Below are 22,325 nucleotides of genomic sequence, written 5' to 3'. Positions count from 1 at the left end.
CAGGCGCTGCAAATTCCCCACTGTTCTCTGTATTTTGAACAAATGATAGTATTCCTTGTGGTCTTCAGGTTATCCAGAATGTGTGACCAGCTATAATTCTGCATTCCCTGATCATGCCGCATGAGAGAAATCACTGTGCTCTGTAAACACAGTCACCAAACCCAGGGAGCGGGGCCTTCCAGCAAAGCTGTCTCAGACACACACTGCGTTAACTGACCGTAGTTGTGTCTGATGAGGAGCTTAGCGATGGGAGCAGGGATTCTTGTCCTTTTTATTCCATATACAGTATATGGCATAAAATATTTGGACTTTGTTTTCAATGAGCATACTAAAGAAAATCTTTCATTTAAAATATTGGAAAAATCGTGTTATTTTAGCAAATTGGAACAGAATTAAATGGTGCTTGTGACTTCAGGACCGCATTCTTGCCCATTAGCATGTCATCTGCTAGTTCACGTCTGCCTCCCTGGTCTCCCCTTCTCTCTACCTGAAAGAGCTCAAATACTTGCTGGGCTCCGCATGCTGCATTTTCTCTTTTCTTGCAACCTTTTGCAATACCGTTCTACTCAGAGAAAAGCCAACATCAACCGTATACGAGGCACTCTGTGATCTGGCCCTCAGAGCAGCCCATTTGCCATGACTCTTTTCCTCGGTCTGATGCCAGAGTAGAAGCTCAGAGGAACTGGAGAGAAAAAACAGAGAAAGGCAGCGGTAGGTTTTACCAACCTTCGTTCATTGTTAACCTTCCAGCTAACTAATAAAATACAGTCAGTATAATAGCCCAGTTTTCTGCATGGGCTATTTTAAGACCAATGAAATCGATCTTAGTTTCCTGTGCTGGTTGTCTCAGATATTCCTATGAACAGTAGCAGCTCCAGAAACTGTATTAGGTGTGACCTAGGGCAATAATCTCATTGGATGGGGCATTGGGAGGGGGGAAATAGGGGAGTGGTCGCAAAACTATATTTGTATGGTAAGCATATTGTTTTTAGTTGATTCTGTGTTTATTAGGTTGGAGAGATCTGTCAGAGAATTCACAAATTTCAAAGCCACTGCTAGTGAAAGTAGGTACTAGATCTCTTCTGGCTAAAACACGCTTGATCTAGATTAAGTAAAATAGAGAATCAAAGGCTATAAGTTATAAGGGTGTTGGACAGACCCAGTCAGTGGAATTCAGGCAGGCCTGGGGGGATGCTAGAACCAGGGACTGGGAGGCCCTTAGAATGTTCCAGCTTCTCTCTTCTCTTATTGCCAACAAGCTAATTTCTTCTACTTCTCAGTTTCTCATTGTGGGAAATATGGCTGCTCCACAGCTCCCAAGTTTACATTAAAATGCCAGTTTCAAAGAGATACTAACTCGACCGTCTCTTAGTCCCAATACTAAATTATGAGAGAGAGAATGGACTGGTCCAGCCTGAGTCGGGTGGCCACCCCCAGTCCAGTCACCGGCTGTACATCATGGCTGCTGGAGGGTATGTGGGGTGGTGGTGGGGATATCCACTGTGTTAAGGAAAAAGCATTTGTAATCACCATAAAGAAACATGTGGATACCCAGAGTGTTTGATAGCTGCTTGCTGTTGAACTTATCTATTGATTGAGCTGTGGATTAAGCTGTTACTTCTATAACAGTGCCTTGGTTATTTGGCTCTTGACTGGTAGCTTCAAACAGTATGAAAGAAAATAATAATAGTAGTAGTAGTAGTAATAGTAATAATAATAATAGCAAAGACTTACATTGTACCTTAATAAACCAGACTGTTCTAAGCGCTTTGCTCTTTGTTAGTTCATCTAAATTAATCCTCACAACAATGGCATCAGGTAGATACGATTATGATTTCCATTTTAAAGATGTGGTAACTGAGGCACAGAGAGGTGAAGTCATTTGCTCAAGGTCACACTGTCAGTAAGAGGTGGAGCCAGGATTCGAATCCAACAGCCTAGCTCCAGAGTCTATACTCCCAAGGGGAGCAGTTGGGAATGGCTGGAAGGTTCCAAAGACAAAGCTGGAAAGACATTCCATGTTGGATCAGTTCACCAAATAACCAAGAGGGACTCTCTCACTGGCCGACGATGGGAGCTAGAGCCGGGAACAAGAGAAGCTGCACCAAAAAGTGAAAAGGCAAGAAACCATCACAAAAATATGGATGGAAGGAGAAAGAGACTAGGCAAAAGAGGTGCTCTGAGGTACTGTGAAGTCGGAAAACCATAGAACAGAACTGGCAGAAAGCAGAGAAACACCATCCCAGTGTTGTTCAAATTTTGGTCCATAGACCTAAAAGCTCTTGAAAAGAACGCAGTTGCCTAGCCCCCGCTCTGGACGGCAACAGAAGTCTATCGGATCCACCAGAAGGCCACATGGTTTAGCAGACACTGTTAGGCACTCTCATTTCATGACTGCACTGAGTGAGCAGCGCACAGCCTTGTGCGCCCCCAGAACCCTGTAGGCGTCACTGCCTATGCCAGTGTCTTCCTTAAACCAGCTCCTGGGGCAGGGAAGTGTGTAGTACATTTTTAATGACTTCCGTGGATAGGAGGATCTCAAAGGAGAACCGAGACTGCTTAAGCTTTCATTCTAGCTCTGTCACAAACTAGCCACGTGACCATTGGCAGACACTTAATTTCTCTGCAGTTTAAGGTTTCTTTTGTCAAGGTTATATATAGGTTAGACTGGATCAACGAACAGTATCTGGAATATGTCCTTCCACACATGTCTTTCCGTCTGTCCTGCAGCCTTCCACATCCTCCTCTGGCCATGGCAGACATTAATCAATCAGACACTCCTCACTGAGCTTACCTCCCAGGATTAATCACAATGCCCCAGGCACCCACTAACAATTGCTTAAAGTTGGCCTCCAGTTGAAACTAATTTATCTCTAGAATAGATGATCCACAAAGTTCCTGTAAACTCTGAAAATTCATAGCTCTCTTCAAGGAAAAAAAAAGTAATTTCATTTTTTTTGCCTTAAAGGATTCATTTTCATTTATATAAATATTCATCCAACAAATATTTTCATATTTTGATTTTAAGTCTCCAGCAGATCTTCTCATTCCCAATTATTCCAATTTAGATTGTAATTATGATTTGAATGTTGTTCGTACTAAAAACCCTGTAAATCTTCATTATTCAGTTATGCTAAGAGGTTGGACTAACTTGACCTTTAACTTATGTTTTAGGCCAGCTTGAATTTGGATACAGCTTTATTTATAAAGACAAGTTTAAAGTTTGAGGATTTACTATTTAAAAAAAAAAAAAGGAGGGGTGCCTGGGTGGCTCAGTCGGTTAAGCATCTGCCTTCGGCTCAGGTCATGATCATCAGGCTTCCCTGCTTCTCCCTCTCCCTCTGCCCCTCCGCCTGCTCGTGCGCACTCTCTCTCTCTCAAATAAATAAATAACAATCTTTAAGTAAATATTTTTTTAAAAAAGGAAAACCCTGAATTTTAAAGTATTTTAGGGAAAAAATATAAATAAAAACTTAATCTTAAGTGTTGAAACCAGGCCTCGCCTGTTGATTACTTAAGAGAAATTCTTAGACCAGTTGTAAATAATTCAAAGTTTTGCGTTTTTGTTTAAGAATTCTAAGGCCGATGCTTACAAATTAGCAAGTCTAAGGAGAAAAAAAGTTTTAAAAATATGGTATAATTGACCTTTATTGTTTTAAGTTCCATGAATTCTGTGCCAATAAAAACATTGGTTTTTTTCCCCCTATTGGCACTGGGTTGAAATTGTTGAAAATAGTGATTTTGCTCCTTTTATTAACCTCAAGGAACATTGTGTCGGGATGGGAAATGAATATTTTAAGCAGGCAAACAATCTTCCCAAAGCAATTTTGGAGAAATTTGGAATTGGCATGAGTAGGTAGGTTTTGATATTCTGATCTGGACTCAAAACAGAAACATTTCGGTTCTGGACACTTCTTTGTGAGGTCTGGAAGGGTTCCCTTGACATCAACTATGTCCTGGATCCCAACCCAGACCTTATTTCTGAGGAGGCCTAGTCCAGAGCTTGGGCTGTGTTCCATTATTTAACCAATTGCAAGGCCTGAGAAACCTCACACTCTGATGGGAAAATGTACTAAGACAAGTGGCCCTGGGTCAGATGGAGCCCATTATGTAAAGCCTCAGGAAATTGGACTAAGGCCCTGGAGGGCAGAGAGATTGGTTGAATTAGTCAAATGTCTGAATTATAAAATATTTGACCAGAAAAAAAATGTATTATGTGAAGACACAGAAGTAGCTGAAACTAACTCCTCAATGTGAATTACCTGGTAGAGATGCCTAGAAGGTGACCTCTTCCTTTGTAATCAGGAGAATAAATACGCAAATGAAGCGTGTGATCAACCTCCTTAAATGATTGTTCACTTACACCTGATTGAAGTTCCCCCTGCAACTGTATGGCATGATGGAAAGAGGAGTGCCTCTGTAATCCAGTGGTCAGAGTTCATACACTAGCTCTGAATTCTCTTGCATAAAGCCTGACGTATTAGAAAGGAGAAGATGTATATTCTAATACACTAGAAAGGAGAAGACCCTATAAGGAGACAATATGATGACAGCTAACGGTGGTCACTGATGCCATAAACTGATGCTTCAACTCTCTGATCTTGAGTTGGCTCATCTGTAAAATGGAGCTGTGGCCTCTGCCTCACAAGGAAAATCCAATGGCTCATGAGGCCCTACCTGGTTGTCCTCTCAGCAGGGCAGTCTCATCTCCTCCTGGCCTTTGTCTTGCTCATGCCACCTGGTCACCTGGCCTCCTGGCTCTTCTCTATTCTGGCTTTATGGGCTTTGCTGGGCTTTGTCCTCAGCGTGGAACCTGGTTCCTTCAGTTTGCTTGGCAAACCCCCTCCCCGCCCTTCAAGTCCTCCTCATAGGCCAACTTTGACAAACCTTTTTAAGACAGTGACCTGCTCTACCTGTCATGTCTCACTCTAGATCTTCCATATCACATTTGACTTTTTTTCTTAGCACTCATTGCTAAGAAATACCTCTTTGTTAACTTATTATGTTTATTGTTTATTATATGTCTCCCAACTGAAATATCCTTTAAAAGGGGTAGAGACTTTTGTATCAATTTTTTTCATTGATGTTGCACCTAAAAGAGTGACTGGCACAGAAAATGACACTCAATACATTTTTTTTTTTTAATGAATAAATGCAAGCTAAGTCTCCAAGCAACCAAAGAGTCCATGCAACACAACACATGATTTATTCTGAGGGCGGCCCTAGAGTCCCTTGCATAGAGCCCTGTTAGCCCTTAGTTTTGATATCATCTCGACAAACAAGCTCTCTGGTTTCCCAGCTTACAACATTTTAGAAAAGGGAAGATCCTAAAAGGTGGCAATGTGAGACCAGCTAGCAGTGATCACTGACCCCTTGATACCAAGAGAGGAGATGGAAAACTTAAAAATAAGCTGGAAAAATTAGATCACATGTCTGAGACCATTTTATGAAGGCAAATAGCCCCAGAGGACTTCACTCCCATGAAATGTTATGCATTTATTGCATTGAGAATAATGATTGGAGTTGTAAAGATAAGGTTGACTCATGTTCATCAAACACTACTTAAGAAGATAAGAATATGTATCATACACTGCAGTTCAGTAGGATGTTTAGTGAACGCCTAGTACGTGCTGGGCACTGTACTTAGTGCTAGAGATTTAAAGGAAGATATGTGCTTGTAGTCTGGAGTGTGAAACGGATAATGTAAACAATTTTAATTTTGTTCAGAGATATTGAAGTTTTAGCATTTAAGGCATAATTAATTATACTGGAAAGTTTACTTAAATGAAAGAGCTCATTCCCTGGATATGCTGCTATGAATTATTGTGAATCCCAAAGTTGGTAGAGTATTAGTCAGCCAATCAGGCTTACACCAAAGGGATACATTTGCTGCCCTAATTAATGTACAGTATTTGATCCAAGCTCTTAACTTCTCTCCACTTCCCAAAGATACCATGTTGAAAAGTAAGGTCAAATTTGGCAACTAAAAGAAAGCTGACATTAGTTGGTACCATATTTTTAACACTCAATTTAACACTCTATTATGCAGTTTCAGTATTCTATAATTTTTCATATGAATAGTTTTTTCACCAACAAGGTTGCAGATTCCTTCACATTAGAAACAAGGTCAAAAATGTGATCAGGTCAGTGTTGTGTATGTTCAAATTTAGATCTAGCTAATATTTATTCTTTGTCTCTTATATGTAAGCTCTGTGCAAAGCATTTTTCACGCTATCTCACCCCTTATATTGTTTCATAAAGAATCTTGTGATGTAGATATTCTTATCACAATTTCTAGAGTGAGGAACCTGAAGCTAGTTAGGTTATTTATGACCCTACCTCTTGTAAGTGGATTTGAATTCAGGTCCTAGCCTGAAGTTTAGGACCAGTGGTGTTGAATAATGAGCTTTGGTTATGCCCATACTTAGTCTTTCACTGAAGTTTAATGTCTTCTCAGAATATTTTTTAGATCTTGGATTATTTATTTTCTTTCTGTTGTTTGGACCCTACTTGTAGATCAAGTTTCACATCTGTGCTGCAGTTTAGCACCCAAAAAAGAAATTTTATATATGATAGAGCCAGAGTGTATTTTTCTTTATCCTTTGGTTATTTTTCCTTTCCTACTCACATAGCTTGTGGTTAAATTATTTTCTTAGACTTTCATACTAAAATGATTTGCCTTTGGGTAGAGGCCAAGCACAGACCATTTTCAATTCTCTACAAGGTTGTTTTTCTAAGCAGTTCAAATGAAAGAATTCCCATGTCTTACAATGGGCATTTGTAAGTTGGTTATTTTGGGCAATCAGTGCTAGAATGTAGTCTCATTTCAAAACCTTGCATCTTCTCACTACACCTATCCTTAGGAAACGACCCAATAGGTACATAGAAAACAAGAGCAATGATCCAAAAGCCCACACCAGTTACTGTTTCCAGATTCACATAACAGTTTGTCTCCTTCGTGTTGAGTTTGAAATTTTAATGAGGCTATTTAATTTCCCACTTTTTACATAGCTATGCATAAAAATTCCTTCTTACCTTAGAGGGAACTAAGAATTGGAATGAAGAACCCTCGAACTAATCAAAATAATCCTATGGCTTACATTTATCAAGCACTTACCTCGTACCTGGAATAATGCTAAATGCTTTATCTACTTTATTGTAGCTAAGACCTACAACCCCCTGTGGTAGATAATTTTCTTCATATAAAGTAGATGTACTAACACTCAAAGAAATAATTTGTCCAAGGTCACTCAGCTGGCACAAATGCCAGATCCAGGACTCAAAACCAAATCAGGCTGGCTCCAAAACCCTTGTCTTCATCTCTTTAAAAAACAAAACAAAACAAAACAAAAATCCAGACTGTTATTTTGAAATATTTTAGACATACAAAAAAGTTACAAAGAAAATACAGAGAGTTCATGTATACCCCTCACCCAGTTTTCCCCAGGCTGGCATGTACATTTCCAAGATCATTTGTTAAAAATAAGAAACGGATGTTGGTACATCGCTATTAACTAAACTCCAGATTGTATTCGGATTTCATCAGTTTTTCCACTAAGGCCCTTTTTCTATTCCAGGATCCAATCCCAGGGAACCACGTTGCATTGGGTTGCCATGTCCCCCTAATCTGCCTGGTCTGGATAGTTTCTCAGTCTTTGTTTTTACGACCTTGGCAGTCCTGAGAAATACTAGCCAGGTATCCTGTAGAATACCCACCCCCCCAAACTGGGTTTGTTTAATGTTTTCTCATGATTAGACTGGGGTTATCAGTTTTTTGAAAGAATATCGCAGAGGTAGAATCCTTGTTTTTAAGCATTTCCTGATCCTGTATCACTTTCAGTCATGCCTATGTTATAGACGAGCAGAATATTTCTGTTTGCCATTCTACCTGAGAATCAACTACAACCGTAGCGTGGTTTGGAAAAACACAAAAAGGCAGAGGTTCATTTAAGTTTGTAACATAATGAGAAATCACATGATGACTTACTTATTTCCATATTGACAATTGACAGCTTGATAATTAATGTCAGTGCGGAGAAATTCCTAATGAACTCCTAATGTTCAGGTGAAGAGAAGTTCCAATATTTTCATGTTGGAAATCCTTCCAAGAGAAGTATGCCTAAATATGGCAAACATTTTATTTAAAAAGAAGAAGTTTCTTTAGTGCTACTTACAATAATAAAATGTTTAAAAAATAACATAAATGAGGGGTGCCTGGGTGGCTTAGTCGTTAAGTGTCTGCCTTCAGCTCGGGTCATGATCCCAAGGTCCTGGGATTGAGCCCCACATCGGGCTCCCTGCTTAGCGGGAAGCCTGGTTCTCTCTCTCCCACTCCCTCTGCTTGTGTCCCTTTCTTGCTGTGTTTCTCTCTCTGTCCAGTAAATAAATAAAATCTTAAAAAAAATAACAAATTCCTGACAACAGGAATATTTATGTAAATTGTAGCATATCCCCACAATGGTATAACATACATTTTATACATATATAAATATTTTAAAATGATGTTTATAAAAGGTAAATATTACTATAGACAGAACATAGTGGAAAAAGCTAGACACAATATTGTATATTTATCACTGTCACAGCTAATGATGTATGCATTGTCCAAAAATGACTGCAGGAAAATAGACCAAAATGTCAACAGTGGTTGTTGGGTGGTAGGATTATGAGTAAGTTTTACTTCCTTCTACTTTTCCATACATTCCATGCAATTAGGATGTTTACATTTTCCTTTGTTAAAATATATTTATTTATTTATTCATTCATTCATTCATTCATTCATTCATTCATTCAAAGGAAGAATCCTTGAGAACCAGATGCATGAGTTAGGCCTGGTTCTGTCTCTAACCCCCGAGCCACCGAACGCCCAAGGTCGGAATGCTAACATTCTCTGAGGGTGGGGAGTTGGGAAGAAGCAGGAGGTGCTCTGCCCCCACCCACCTCACACCACTGTCAGCACCCTATACACACACTCCTATATCTTGACAGCCCTCCAGAGGCAAAGTGCATCCCTGTAGTCACCTGAAATTAGACTGAGACAGAGGTGAACACTTACGAGCTCTGTGATCTTGAGTCAAGAGATAAAGGAGTGGTCAACGGGAGTCCCACAGCTTAGATTTGAACCTTGGCAGATGATTTTACTCTCTGTGCCTCTGTTTCATCATCTATAAAATGGGAATAATAACAGTATCTATCTACCTTATGAGATTTGGGAGAGGACAAAATAAGTTATACCTATAAAGTGCTTAGAATAGTGTGGAGCATGGGGCGTCTGGCTGGCTCAGGGCGAAGAACGTGTGACTCTTGATCTTGGGGTCATGAGTTAAGCCCCACATTGGGTGTAGAGATTACTTTAAAAATTTTTATTAAATTAAAAAAAGGGACACCTGGGTGGCTCAGTCGGTTGAGCATCTGCCTTCGGCTCAGGTCATGATCCCAGGGTCCTGCAATCGAGTCCCACATCGGGCTCCCTGCTCAGTGGGGAGCCTGCTTCTCCCTCTGCCTGCTGCTCCCCCTGCTTGTGCTCGCTCGCTCTCTGACAAATAAACAAATAAAATCTTTCTTAAAAAATTAAAAAGAAAATGAAGAACAGTGCATGGCACATAGTAGGTACCCAATGAATGGTCTTTAATATAATGGCTTGTGATTGAACTGTTAATTTTTATTCACCAGGAATCTGAGAATGCTCTACTAAATGATTTCTTGGGCAGCCTCCAACTCTAAAACGTGGTGATTCTGATTATCCAGAGGCTATAGCTTCTGAAACTGTGACTCTGAAAATTATGTGTGGGGTCTAAAGGTGGCCAGAAGCTCACTAACGTCTATTCGTGTGGGAGAAGAGTATATAAATTCCAGCTTAGATTTGTGAAGGTCAGAAAAACATGTCCCAAAAGGACCTCCAGCTGAAGGCCATAGCTCTTGGTTTTTCAAGCTGGATCACATAAAAAAAAAGAATGTGCTTCTGCCAGAGTGGATGTATTCTTACAGCCAAAAATCCTAAAAGTTCTCTTGTGGCCACATGTGACATGATTTAACATTTTGGACATTATATGAAGAAGTAGCTCATTAATTTATTTGAAGTGGTGAATGCTACAGAATTGGGAACAGCAAACACTTAATATTTAATACAATATTAAGAATAATGCCAGTATAAAAGAAGCAGCTTGAACTGTTCCTAGGTTAGGGGATACAGAGAAGCTATTGAAAAGCTTAATTTCCAGAGCACTTAATTCAGGGTTGGCAAGTGAAGTGAATGTTTGGGTTTGAGGACCTAGCTTTTAGAGACTACAAAATAAATCCTTAGGCACCTAATTGGTGACCATTGCCAAGAAGCTGTGAAGACAAAGAATTGAGGTCCAGTGTAAGAGCACCACCTTGGGGATTGGGAGACCTGGGTTCCCCAGGGAAGGTTGTTCTTGCTTTGGGGACCCCTTCATGTCCAGCCTGGCTCACTGAGTGTCCAGACAGAAAGGAACACAGGTCTCTAGTCTGCTCGTGTGGAGCAAAAGGGGTCTTAGACTCACAGCAAGGATGTAATCCAGCCTGTGTGTTTTGGATCTAAATTAATCCCCAATCAGGCCAGTTTAAGAGAGGATGTTTTAACTTGATTGAAATGAGTTTGCAACTTCTACACGGGTAGTAGAAATAACATTTTCAAAGCACTTTGCAGCCTCTAGTGCTCTAAGTCTTCGGAGCCAGGCAAATTACTTAAGCTCTCTGTTCCCCAGTTCCTTCTCAGAGGTGCTGAGAAGTTTAGATGAGATTCTGTTTCAAAGTCCCAAGCACAGAGCTAGACACCCAGCGGCCACCACAACCATCACCTAAAGGGTCGTCTTTGCTCCTCATGATGACCCTTTAGGTGATGGTTGTGTGGCCCCTGTTTTGCAGAGGAGAAAACTGAGGTTAGGAGAAGCTGAGTACTTGTCTGAAATCAGACACGTAGAAGCAGAGGAAGAGCCAACATTCACGGCTCCATCTTCAGACTTAACTTCTAGCTTCCCATTGCATGACAAGGCAATGCCTTCCTTTTAATGCACCAACCAGATACTCATTTCTATCAGTCAGACAAGTGTTTTTGGAGCAGCTACTTCTCTTTGTGCACTTGGGAAACCAGCTTTTGCCCCCAGAGACTCTGGCAAAGTGGCCTAAGGCTGTAAGTTATGCTGTCCCAGATTTTCTGATCCAGAACCCAAGCAGTTGAACAGCCAGTGAGAATAGGTGAGCAAGGGGGAGTCCCCATAGGTACAGGAGGTAGAGGAATGGGTGGAGGCAGGGGTAGGGTTGGGGGTGGGGAGTGAAGAGTCTGCGGCCCAAGTTCAGGACAGTGTCATCTGGCCTGGGGCGATACTGGACTTGGGGGCTGTCTGGACCCAGAGCCACAGCTGCCTTAAAACTGGACTGCCTGAAGTCTTCCATTGTGCCCTGGCCTTTCTGCCCAACGGTAGGTTCAGTTCTGGTCAGTGAAGCACTTAGGCCCTATTGTCACTGTCTGGGTTTTGAGTTGCAGTTGAGTCCCCATCACCTCTTCCCAAAGTCAAAAGCAGACACTCGGTCAGTAGTTATTCATGCCCGTCAACACAGACTTCCGCATCCCAGCCAATCTGCTTTTGGGTAGCAGACACGCGCCGCCCCCCCCCCCCCAACACACACACAATCTGAGAGAGAGCCACAGGATGTCAGAGTCAAGCCTTCCCGGGAACCCCTGTCCACCCAGGCCGAGAAGCTGAGGGCTCCCAGTTCCCTAGTCTCCAGCCACAGAAAGGAGTCCAGATAGACAGTGGAGCCACCAAATCCAGGGGCTAAGTCCCTCAGGCTTGACCCCCAGGGGCCTTGGAACAGAAAGTAGAATGTCTTTCAATCTGAGTTTGCTGCACCTTCCACTTTTATGCACGACATCCCTCGCCTGGCGTACGCTCTCATTTCCACATTTGCTAGTCCAATGTAAATGCCCCTTTTGGGGGCCCCTGGGTAACACAGATGGTTAAGCATCTGACTCTTGGTTTCAGCTCAGGTCACGATCTCAGGGTCATGATCTCAGGGTCGTGAGATTGAGCCCCGCATCCAGCCCCACGTCAGGCTCCATGCTCAGTGTGGAGTCTGCTTAAGACTCTCTCTCCGTCTCCCTCTGCCCCTCCCCCCCCTCAAATAAATAAATAAATCTTAAAATATATATGAATAAATAAATAAATGCTTATTTCTCTGTGCAAAATCAGGAACAATGTTTCTTTACCTTGAGACTATTTAATATTTAGGTATTTCGTTTCTGCTTATTGGTCATTTTTTTATTATGAAATATTTTAGACATAGTAAAAGTATAAATATAAAGAATATGTGGCAGTCATTACATGAAACATTATAAATACATTTGATGTCCTCTCTAATTCCCTCCTGGATCATGGCCCTCTCCCTGTCGCCACCCCTAAGGTAATCACCATCATAATTTTGGTATTTAATGATTCCCATGCATGTTTTAATACTTTTAATATATATGGATGTATTCTTAAATTATAGTCTTTTGCATATCTTTAAACATCTTCGCAATTATGTCGAAGTAGGTATCTTTCAACTTCCTCATTTCTAAGATGGGTTTGGTGATAATATCTACCTTTCAAAAGTTTGTTGTGGGGCGCCTGGGTGGCTCAGTTGGTTAAGCGACTGCCTTCGGCTCAGTTCATGGTCCCGGAGTCCCGGGATCGAGTCCCACATGGGGCTCCCGGCTCAGCGGGGAGCCTGCTTCTCCCTCTGACCCTCTCCCCTCTCATGCTGTTTCTCTCTCTCTCTCTCTCAAATAAAAAAAATAAAAAATAAAAAAGTTTGTTGTGAGGATGAAATGAGTTAATACATGCAAAGCCCATAAAGTTCTACCTGGCACTTAAGTGTTAAATAAATGTTAGCTATTATTATCATTATGTTTTCTACTTATTGTGCTTTAAGAGTTATCCATGTAATACAGTTTCAGACCATTTATTTTAATCACTAAGTATAACATTCCATTATATCAGGAAACTGAAATGTACTTCTCCAGGCCTCTGTTGAGAACTATTTAGTTGTTCCCAATTTTTTCTATTAGAAACAATTTTGCAGTCAACATTCTGGTACATGTCTCCTTGTACGTAGGCAAGTTTTTCTGGCTACATGTAAAACGAAGAATGTGAAATTGCTGGTATATAACTTTAACATATTTTAACTTACTTCTACTAATAATTATACTGGGCTGTGTGTGTGTGTGTGCAGATCTTGAACATTGCTAGCAGATTGTAAGCTCTTAGAAGACAGCCAGTGTCATTCAATCATTCTTTGATTCATGCACCCAGTATAAGGAGCATATCGGTCTAGGTGACAGGATATAAAAATCAAATTGCATGGACTGCCTCCCAGGGGTCTCTGTGTTCTGGAAGGACACACTCAGGACACAGGTAGTCAGATTGGCGGTCATTTTAAAGGCGAAGGTTTTCACTGAAAATCCAGGATGGACCAGGCATCATATGTACACTCTCAAACATACCTCTCATTAATGGCACCACTTGCTTGTTGGGTGTTCAGAACTAGTCATTCATCTTGCAGAGTCCAGTTTCCTCTGATGAGAAAACACTGTTTTATTGTGTTTAAAAGCACAGATCAGAGTTTGAGTCCTAACATCACATATGAACTGCATGCACTTGTAGAAAGGATTGAACTCCTGTAAGTCCCTGCTTCCTGATCTGTCAATGGTGCTCATATAGTATGTATCTAAAAGGGGGCTTGCGAAGATTACATGAGAAAATGTGAGTAAAGTTTTTAGCACGGTGCCTAGCACATAAAAAGTGCTCAACAACTGGTAGCTATAATGATGATCATGTTGATTATGGCATCCATTCACCAGAAGATGCATGCCTTTTTAGAAGTTAGCACAGCTAGGAGGCATCAAGAACTTTTACTTTCTTCATTGCACTGTCAATCATCAGCCTATTACCTGATCTGAAATTTTAGGATATTACCAGTTACTACCTCTTCTATGTGAATGTATATTCACGACATATTTGATCCCAGCCTTGCTTTATTTGGAGAATGGTGATGTTTTGTATTGTTCTCTAATTTATTTTTTTCAGCCAACAGATTTGGCTCTAATTAACAGAAAAAAATGGTAACTTCTTGTAAGTCTCTTGATTCCTCTCTGCACACTGGGGCAGGCTTCCAGGCCCAGGAGCTCTGCTGGCGGCTGCACGCTTGAACCTCTAGAGGGAGCTTCCAGGGTGTTTGAATCCATTGCTTTGCCTCTGGGCAAAACTGCATTTAAACTATACTTGAAAACATCGTTATCGTGAGTAGATTCTTAGAGAAAAATTCCAGGATCAGTTTCCAAAACAGATTCAGAGAGTCCCCAGCCTGCTTCCATCACATGCATCCTTAATTTTACTGGAATTAGGTTTCCTTTCAGAGTGGTCTCCAGCTCCCCACAGTGGCCCCTCCTAGGAATTTTCCTAAATTAAGCAAGTGTGCATGCGTGAACTCCGAGAGATGTGCAGGCCTTATCTTTTGGCTGCCTCTTTGTCTCTTTTCTAGAAGCAGGCATAGAATTTCACAAATAAGGAGCTGCTGCTAAACTTAATCTGCTAGATTTATCACAGAATGTATGGAGCTTTTCCTGTCTCTAAGAAATACCTCCTGTTATTTTTGTTTTTTATTTTCTTCATTTGTAACCTTATATTTAAGGGAGTGTACCGCTATGCTTAAATTAATCAACTCTGGGATAAAATGTATTTCTGTTCCCCCAAACAACAGCCTGGTGACAAGCACTTGGAAAATAACATAATGGGTACATTTGGCTTATGGGGCAGTCAAGGCATGATTTTCTTGCAAGCATGCCTGAAAGAATGATTCCGGAACCCCAGTCTCTTTCTGAAGGAGAGAGAGCAGAGGAGTGCCCTCCTCAAGTATCCGAAGGGCCATCAAGCAGACTGGGGAGTACACTTATTCTGCATCTCCAGAAGGCAGACCAAGGGCATACAAGTAGTGTTGAGTATGAGGTCAACTTTTGCTCAATGTAAAGAAAAACTTTCTAAAAACCACTGACTGCTCCATCTCTGGAAGTACTTGATTGGAAGCTGAAAAAACATCTATCAAGGATACTGCCCAAGGGGGTGGGGAGGGCCCTTAGATCCCTTCCAACTCTGAGATTCTGTGACTCTCTTATGGGAAGGACCTACTTTCCTATTTGCCTCTTGATGGTGGTATTAACTTGACTCTTTGGCATATTTTTCCCCTGTAGTGAAAAAACTGTGTCTCTTAAGTCATTGGTGTTATACAGTCACTGGCATTATATATATTAGTGGCATTGGTGTTATGGAATTGGAAAGGACAGAATGGCAGTGTGTGTGGTGGGAAAGGGAGAGAGGACAGGTGAGGGAAGGGCTCACAGACCTGAGGTCACTGAAGGATGAGAGGAATTAGGGAAAGCTAGGGGTCTCCAAGGCAAAATTATGAGAAGATGAGAGATCTTGGTTTATTTAAGGCATGAGGTATTTTCTGGAATGGCTTGACTTAGTGCCATCAGGGTAAGGGGAGAAGTAAAGGTTAATAAGGAGGTATGATACTCAAAATATTTAATGACCTGTATGGTTTGGATCTAAACCAGTCAAAACAGTGGCCAGCTATATCTTAGTGCTGTAGGAATACCAGATAAATATCAGCCCAATCAATAAGTCTGCAAAGTGATTTTTGACCAGAATATCCCAAACAAGGAGTAGCACAATCACATTTGCAATTTAGAAAGATCACTCTGAGAGGAGAATGGGTTGCTCAAATTCTTAATGACTGTGAGTGTAAATTGAATAGAGTTTATTCAGCAAGCTTCAAGAAGCTACATTAAGCCATAAATCCAGCTATGGAAAATAAGCCTATTCCTCAGCCCACAACAACGATAACGAAAACAACAAAACCCGCAATGTGCCAAAATGAAAATCAAGCTGTTGGTTTACAAGAAATGTAACCCTATCTCCTTCAGTTGTTCTCCGTGCCAGACTGGTTTTCAGGCGAAGCCTGGTTTGGCATGGATTCCTGACAAATTTGCTGAAAACCACAACCTCACATGTTTACACTTCTTTCTCTGGGGGACACATGGATTAGAAAAAGAAATAGGGGTGATTAAGACAGGAAGGGTAAGCATCAGATAATCCAAAGCCAGACAAGTGACCAACAAATCAAAACCAGTCAACCAACCAAAGTCTCCACACCGCTCCACTGAAATTCCTCCTCTCCCCCGTATGGGGAAGAGTAATCAGCACTGTGAACTATCAGTCAGTTCCCAGTGGGTAATGGTGTATTTTTTTCCATCATCCCCGTGTAAGAACACGAGGCCCGAGCAGCATCTGGTGAACATCGGTCACTGAGGGTGTCAGGGGTATTCTAAGGTACTGTCAAGCTCAGGGGGCACAGGAGGAAGCCTGTGTAACAGAATCTGAGAACCCTGATGGGGACCCGAAAATAGCTTCACCAAAGGCGGACCACCGATTGATTCTCTAGGGTCAAGGCCAGGTTTCCATTTGAGTGGCACTTGTGTGTGTAGCTCAAAGTGGCCTGAGATACCCCTTTCTCTTCACTGACCACAAGGAGAAACTTAGGAAGACGTGTCCCTGAGAGATTTCCCCAAACTCTAGCTCAACATGGTGTGTCAAAGGCTCAGGGGGGAAGCAATGTACTTGGAGCCAAGTATGTGGTCATGGGCAAGGGAACTCCTGAGCCTCAGTCTCCTCATCCATAAAATCAATCCTCACTTGACTTATGGGATTGCTAGGATCAATTGCTCATTGTTATGTAAGTGTCATATGATATTGTTGTTATTGCTCTTCTCAGATGAGCTCAGACAGCTGTGGGAGTGGGGGGATGGGGAGGTGGAGTCTTTTCTCGGTGGCAACGTGCAGCGGACTCCCAGATCCTTCTCTGGGAGGGACACACAATAGGCTCTGGAAGCTCTTAGAAAGCTGGAGTGGAGAAATAGTCCGTTGTTTCTGGGCCAATAAGTTGGGGCGTGGAGACAGACTCAGGGAGGAGAAAATCATTGAAAGTGTCCTGGAGGAAGAGACTTGAAGGGAAAAACTTTGAGCTTTGGAGTCAGACTGTCTGGGTTTGAAGCCTAGCCACCTCCCCCCTCTCTGGCTGTATGACCCAGGGAGGCTGCTTGTCCATTCCATCTGTAAAAGCAGGCGTGATTTTTATAAATCTGTTTTGACAAGTTTGTTACAAAGATTCCAAATAATGTAGTTGAGGGGCATCTGTTGGCACAGGTGGCCGAGTGTCCAACTCTTGATTTTGGCTCAGGTCATGATCTCAGGGTCATGAGATCAGGCCCTATGTCAGGCTCCGTGCTCAGGGGGTAGTCTGCTTGAGATTCTCTCCCTCTCCCTCTGTCCCCCCCCCCCCCCCCGCTGCACTCTCTCTCTCTAAAATAAATAAATAAATCTTTTAAAAAAATAATGTAGTCGAATAGAGCCTGAAATAGTAAATATCAATGAATAATGACTATTGTTAAGTACCACTGATTTCAATGTACAGCTAGCCCTTGAAGGAACAAGGTGGTGGTTAGGGGCACCGACCCCCAAGCAGTTAAAAATCCTTGTATACTTTTCACTTCCCAGAAACTTGACTACCAAAAAAGCCTACTGTTGACTTGAAGCCTTACCGATAATAGGAACAGTTGATTAACACATATTTTGTATGCTATATATATTATATTTACTGTGTTATTACAATAAACTAGAGAAAAAAAGGTTATTAAGAAAATCATAAGGGGGGGCACCTGGGTGGCTCAGTCGTTAAGCATCTGCCTTCAGCTCGGGTCATGATCCCAGGGTCCTGGGATCGAGCCCCGCATCGGGCTCCCTGCTCCGTGGGAAGCCTGCTTCTCCCTCTCCCACTCCCCCTGCTTGTGTTCCCTCTCTCGCTGTGTCTCTCTCTGTCGAATAAATAAAATCTTTAAAAAAAAAAAAGAAAAGAAAATCATAAGAAAGAGAAAACACATATACAGTATTGTATTTTTTTTTTTAATTCACCTAGAAGTGGACTTGCGCAGTTCAAACCTGTGTTGTTCAAGAAGGGTCAACTGTAATTCAACAAAAAATACTTATTCATACAAATGCTACATGTGGCAAACTTACATGTGGAATCTTAAAAAAAAAAAGAAGGTGAACACACAGAAACAAAGTAGAATGATGGTTGCCTAGGAGTGGGGGAAATAGGGAAGAGTCAGTAAAAGGGTACGAACTTTCAGTTATAAGAATCTGATCTAATGCATAACATGGTGACTGTACTGTGTAACTGAAATTGCTAAGAGAGTAGAACTGAAGTATTCTCACACACACAAAAAGGATAAATATGTGAGATGGTTACATTAATTAACTCGACACAGGGTGTACATGTATGGAATCATCATGCTGTATACTTTAAATATATTACCATTTTGTCAATTATACCTCAGTAAAGCTAAAAATAAGTACTTGTTCATAGAGGAAATGCCAAGTCCTAGACTGGAAGGGACTCTGAGCTCCCCTGAATCACAGATGAGAAAGCTGAGGCCCAGGGAGGCTGGCCCAAGGTCACACGGCTACTGGGGGCAGAGTTGTGCCGTCCACACTAGTCTTCAGAAGCAGAGTGATCTCCTCTCCATCACGCCTCTGAGATGGAGGCCTTCGCAGGACCCACGCCTGCTTACGGTTGTCAGATCCCATGGCTCAGAAGCACACCCAGCTTCTGAGTGCTGGTGGAACAGCAGGTACAGGTGTTCTGAGGAGTCGCGGAGGGTGGTGCAGGCCGGAAACCCGGGGTGGCACAGCCCGGTCTGGGGCCCTGGGCGTCAGAGTCAGAGGAGAGGTTGAAGAGTCACATCACCAAGTCTCTCTTTGAAGAGAGGGAGCCACTGTAGGGCTTTAGAGGACAGAGTAACACAGTCAGATTTGTGTTTTAGAAAACACTCCAGGAATGCTGTGAGGAGGACACCATCCGACCTGGTTTGCCCAGGACGACATCAGTACAGCGGATGAAGTTTACGAAGCGCTTTTGTGTGTGTGCATGTGTGTGTTGGGGTGAACAGGGGGATCCCAAAGAGCTCTCGAATTCCTTGGTGCAGATTCTCATTTTTCTCATCTGATCCTCACAGCCCTAGGAGGGAGTCAAAGCAGTTACTACCAGCCCTGTGCTACAGATGGGGAAAACCAAGACGCAGAAGTAAAGCACCTTGTCTGGGCTCGACAGGCCATGAAGCTGACTCTCATTCCAACACTTTACACCACACTGGATTGTGTATGCTGTAGCCATGTCCATAGTAAAAGTCTTTTGCTCCAAAGTAAATTAAAATACATTGAGGACAAGAGACATAGACATAGCAGATGCTTAGTAAATACTTGTTAATTTTTTCTACTACAAACTACAAAGTTTAATAACAAATTTCAATAACAAATATTTCCATAGCAAACATCTATAGTGTCAAGGGTATAACAGTATTTATAAATATTAAAGCAAACTTTTTAATATCCTAGGAAGTCTCTTTGAGTAAGAGACTTAGAAACTCAGCTTTAATATAACAAAATAACCTACAGAATGGGAGAAAATGTTTACAAGTATATAAAGAACTCTTATAACAACAACAACAAAAAAAGACAAAGAAACTTTAAAATGAGTAAAGTTACTTGAATAGACATTTCTTCAAAGAAGATATACAAATAGCCAGTGGCCCAGGAAAAGATACTCCACATCATTTATCATTAGAGAAACGCATATCAAAATCACAATGAGATGCCACTTCACATCCACCAAGATGGCAGTACTAAAAACAAACAAACAAACAAAAAAAACCACACCGGGAATAACAAGAGTTGGTTAAGATATGGAGAAATTGGAACCTTTGTACATTGCTAGTGAGAATGTAAAATGATTCAACTACTGTGGAATTTGCTGTGATTCAGCCACTGTGGAATTCATTGTGGGAGTTCCTGTAAAAGTTAAACATAGAATCACTGTATGACCCAGTAAGTCCTCTCCTAGGTAGATACCCAAAAGAGTGGAAAAGAGACACTCCAACAAATGCATGTGTAAGAGTATCCCTAGCAGCACTCTTCACAGCAGCGTAAAGGTGAAGGAGCACAGATGTCCACCAGTAGATGAAAGGATGAACAGATAGTAGTGTATATTTACAATGGAGATGAGTCAGCCATTCCAGGGAATGAAGCATTGATACATGCTACAAGATGAACCTCAGAAACACGCTAATGTGAAAGAAGGCAGACCCAAAAGGTCACCGATTATACTATTCCATTTAGATGAAGTATCTAGAATAAATATATCAAAATAGTGAGATCTATAGAGACAGAAAGTAGCTGAGTGGTTGCTTAGGTCTGGGGGATGGAGGACTGGGAATATGGAGAGCAGCTGCTTAATGGCAAGGATGTTTCTTTTTATAAGTCAAACAGAGAAAGACATGTATCATATGACCTCACTGATATGAGGAATTCTTAATCTCAGGAAACAAACTGAGGGTTGCTGGAGTGGGGGGTGGGGTGGGAGGGATGGGGTGACTGGGCGATGGACACTGGGGAGGGTATGTGTTCTGGTAAGCGCTGTGAATTGTGCAAGACTGTTGAATCTCAGATCTGTACCTCTGAAACAAATAATGCAATATATGTTAAGAAAGAAAAAAAGAAGAAGAAGAATGTAGCAGGAGGGGAAGAATGAAGGGGGGGAAATCGGAGGGGGAGAAGAACCATGAGAGACGATGGACTCTGAAAAACAAACTGAGGGTTCTAGAGGGGAGGGGGTTGGGAGGATGGGTTAGCCTGGTGATGGGTATTGAGGGCACGTTCTGCATGGTGCACTGGGTGTTATGCACAAACAATGAATCATGGAACACTATATCTAAAACTAATGATGTAATGTATGGGGATTAACATAACAATAAAAAAATTTTAAAAAAAAGGATGTTTCTTTTTGGGGTGATAAAAATATTTTAAAACTACATACATAAAGGTGTTGGTTGCACAACTTGTGAATGTACTAAATGCATTTTTAAAAATTAATTTATTTTTAAAGATTTTATTTATTTATTTGAGAGAGAGAGCATGAGCAGGGGAGGGGCAGAGGGAGAAGCAGACTCCCCGCTGAGCAGGAAGCCTGTTGTGGGACTTGATCCCAGGACCCTGAGATCATCACTTGAGCCAAAGGCAGACGCTTAACAGACTGAACCACCCAGGTGCCCCCTAAATGCATTTTTAAATGGTTAATTTTAATTTTAAAAATATATAAAATACAGGGTCACCTGGGTGGCTTAGTCAGGTAAGTGTCCAACTCTTGATTTCAGCTCAGGTCTTGATCTTAGGGTCATGGGTTCAAGCCCCACACTGGGCTCTGTGCTGAGTGTGGAACCTACATTAAAAAAAAATGTGTATACATACATATATATATATATATATATATATATATATATATATGTTTAAATTATGGTAATAGGTATATTCAATAGTAATTTTTCTTAAATTACTAAATTAAATAGTTTCTTAACTATCTATTAAAATGTCATTTCTAATGTAGTGGTTTTTCTTTATCTTTTTTTTTAAGAGTTCAGCTTTTTATTGAACAGGTTACAGAAGAGGTTTAGTTGGAAAGACCAAAGCCCATGTCATCATCAGCCTCCTCTGATTCTTCTTTGCTTCCACCTCCTTCTCCTCGACTGGGGCAGCTGTGCTGTGGGGGAAGGGGAGGGGGCCAGGTCCAGCTGCTGGGGCAGGTCCACCAGCCCCTACATTGCAGATGGGGCTCCCGATGTTGACATTGGCCGGGGCCTTTGCAAACAAGCCCGGCCCGAAAGGTTCAACACTTACCCCCGGCCTTTAATGAGGGCGTTGCTCTTATCCTCCGTGTGACCATCACCTCATCCTGGAGCAGGATGAGGGCCGAGTAGATGCAGGCGAGCTCCGAGAAGGGCATGCGAGTGTTGGGCTGGTGCTGCTGGGCACAGTGTAGTCGCCGGATGAAGTGAGGGCCTCACCCCAGCGTGGCCTTAGCTTCCTCTTAACATATTGGATTTTCTACTCCAGGGTTAACTGTCTCCCAGGTTACTTACAGAAACTGTGCCACAGTTTCCTCATCTGTAAAATGAGCATCATAATTGCACCTGCCTCAGTTAGTTGTTGAGAGGACGAAATGAGTTAGGCAATGTAAATCTATACCTATGTAAATCTGCTTACATCCACATTAATCTATTTACATTATGTAATTTTGATATATTTGTATATGTTTACATTTATATCCTATAGAAATTCCCTACTTTTATCCAGTTCTCAGGTATTTCTCAACAAAACAAG

General features: G+C 41.6%; 1 protein-coding gene and 1 long non-coding RNA gene across 3 annotated transcripts in view; one reads left to right on the top strand and one right to left on the bottom strand.

Annotated features, from left to right (window-relative positions):
- ME3 (malic enzyme 3) overlaps nt 1-22,325 on the top strand; it is a 196,770-nt gene that overhangs the window by 32,190 nt on the left and 142,255 nt on the right. The window lies entirely within an intron of this gene.
- Nucleotides 17,997-22,103, bottom strand: LOC144379534 (uncharacterized). Its single transcript, XR_013442693.1, has 2 exons — nt 21,843-22,103; nt 17,997-19,131 (listed from the first exon to the last, which is right to left on the bottom strand). It is a non-coding gene; the product is annotated as an uncharacterized LOC144379534 (long non-coding RNA).

The sequence above is a fragment of the Halichoerus grypus genome, chromosome 11 (genome assembly GCF_964656455.1).
Source record: "Halichoerus grypus chromosome 11, mHalGry1.hap1.1, whole genome shotgun sequence".
Taxonomy (NCBI): domain Eukaryota; kingdom Metazoa; phylum Chordata; class Mammalia; order Carnivora; family Phocidae; genus Halichoerus; species Halichoerus grypus.
Note: the sequence above shows the minus strand (reverse complement) of the source record. Positions and strands in the feature narration are given on the sequence as shown.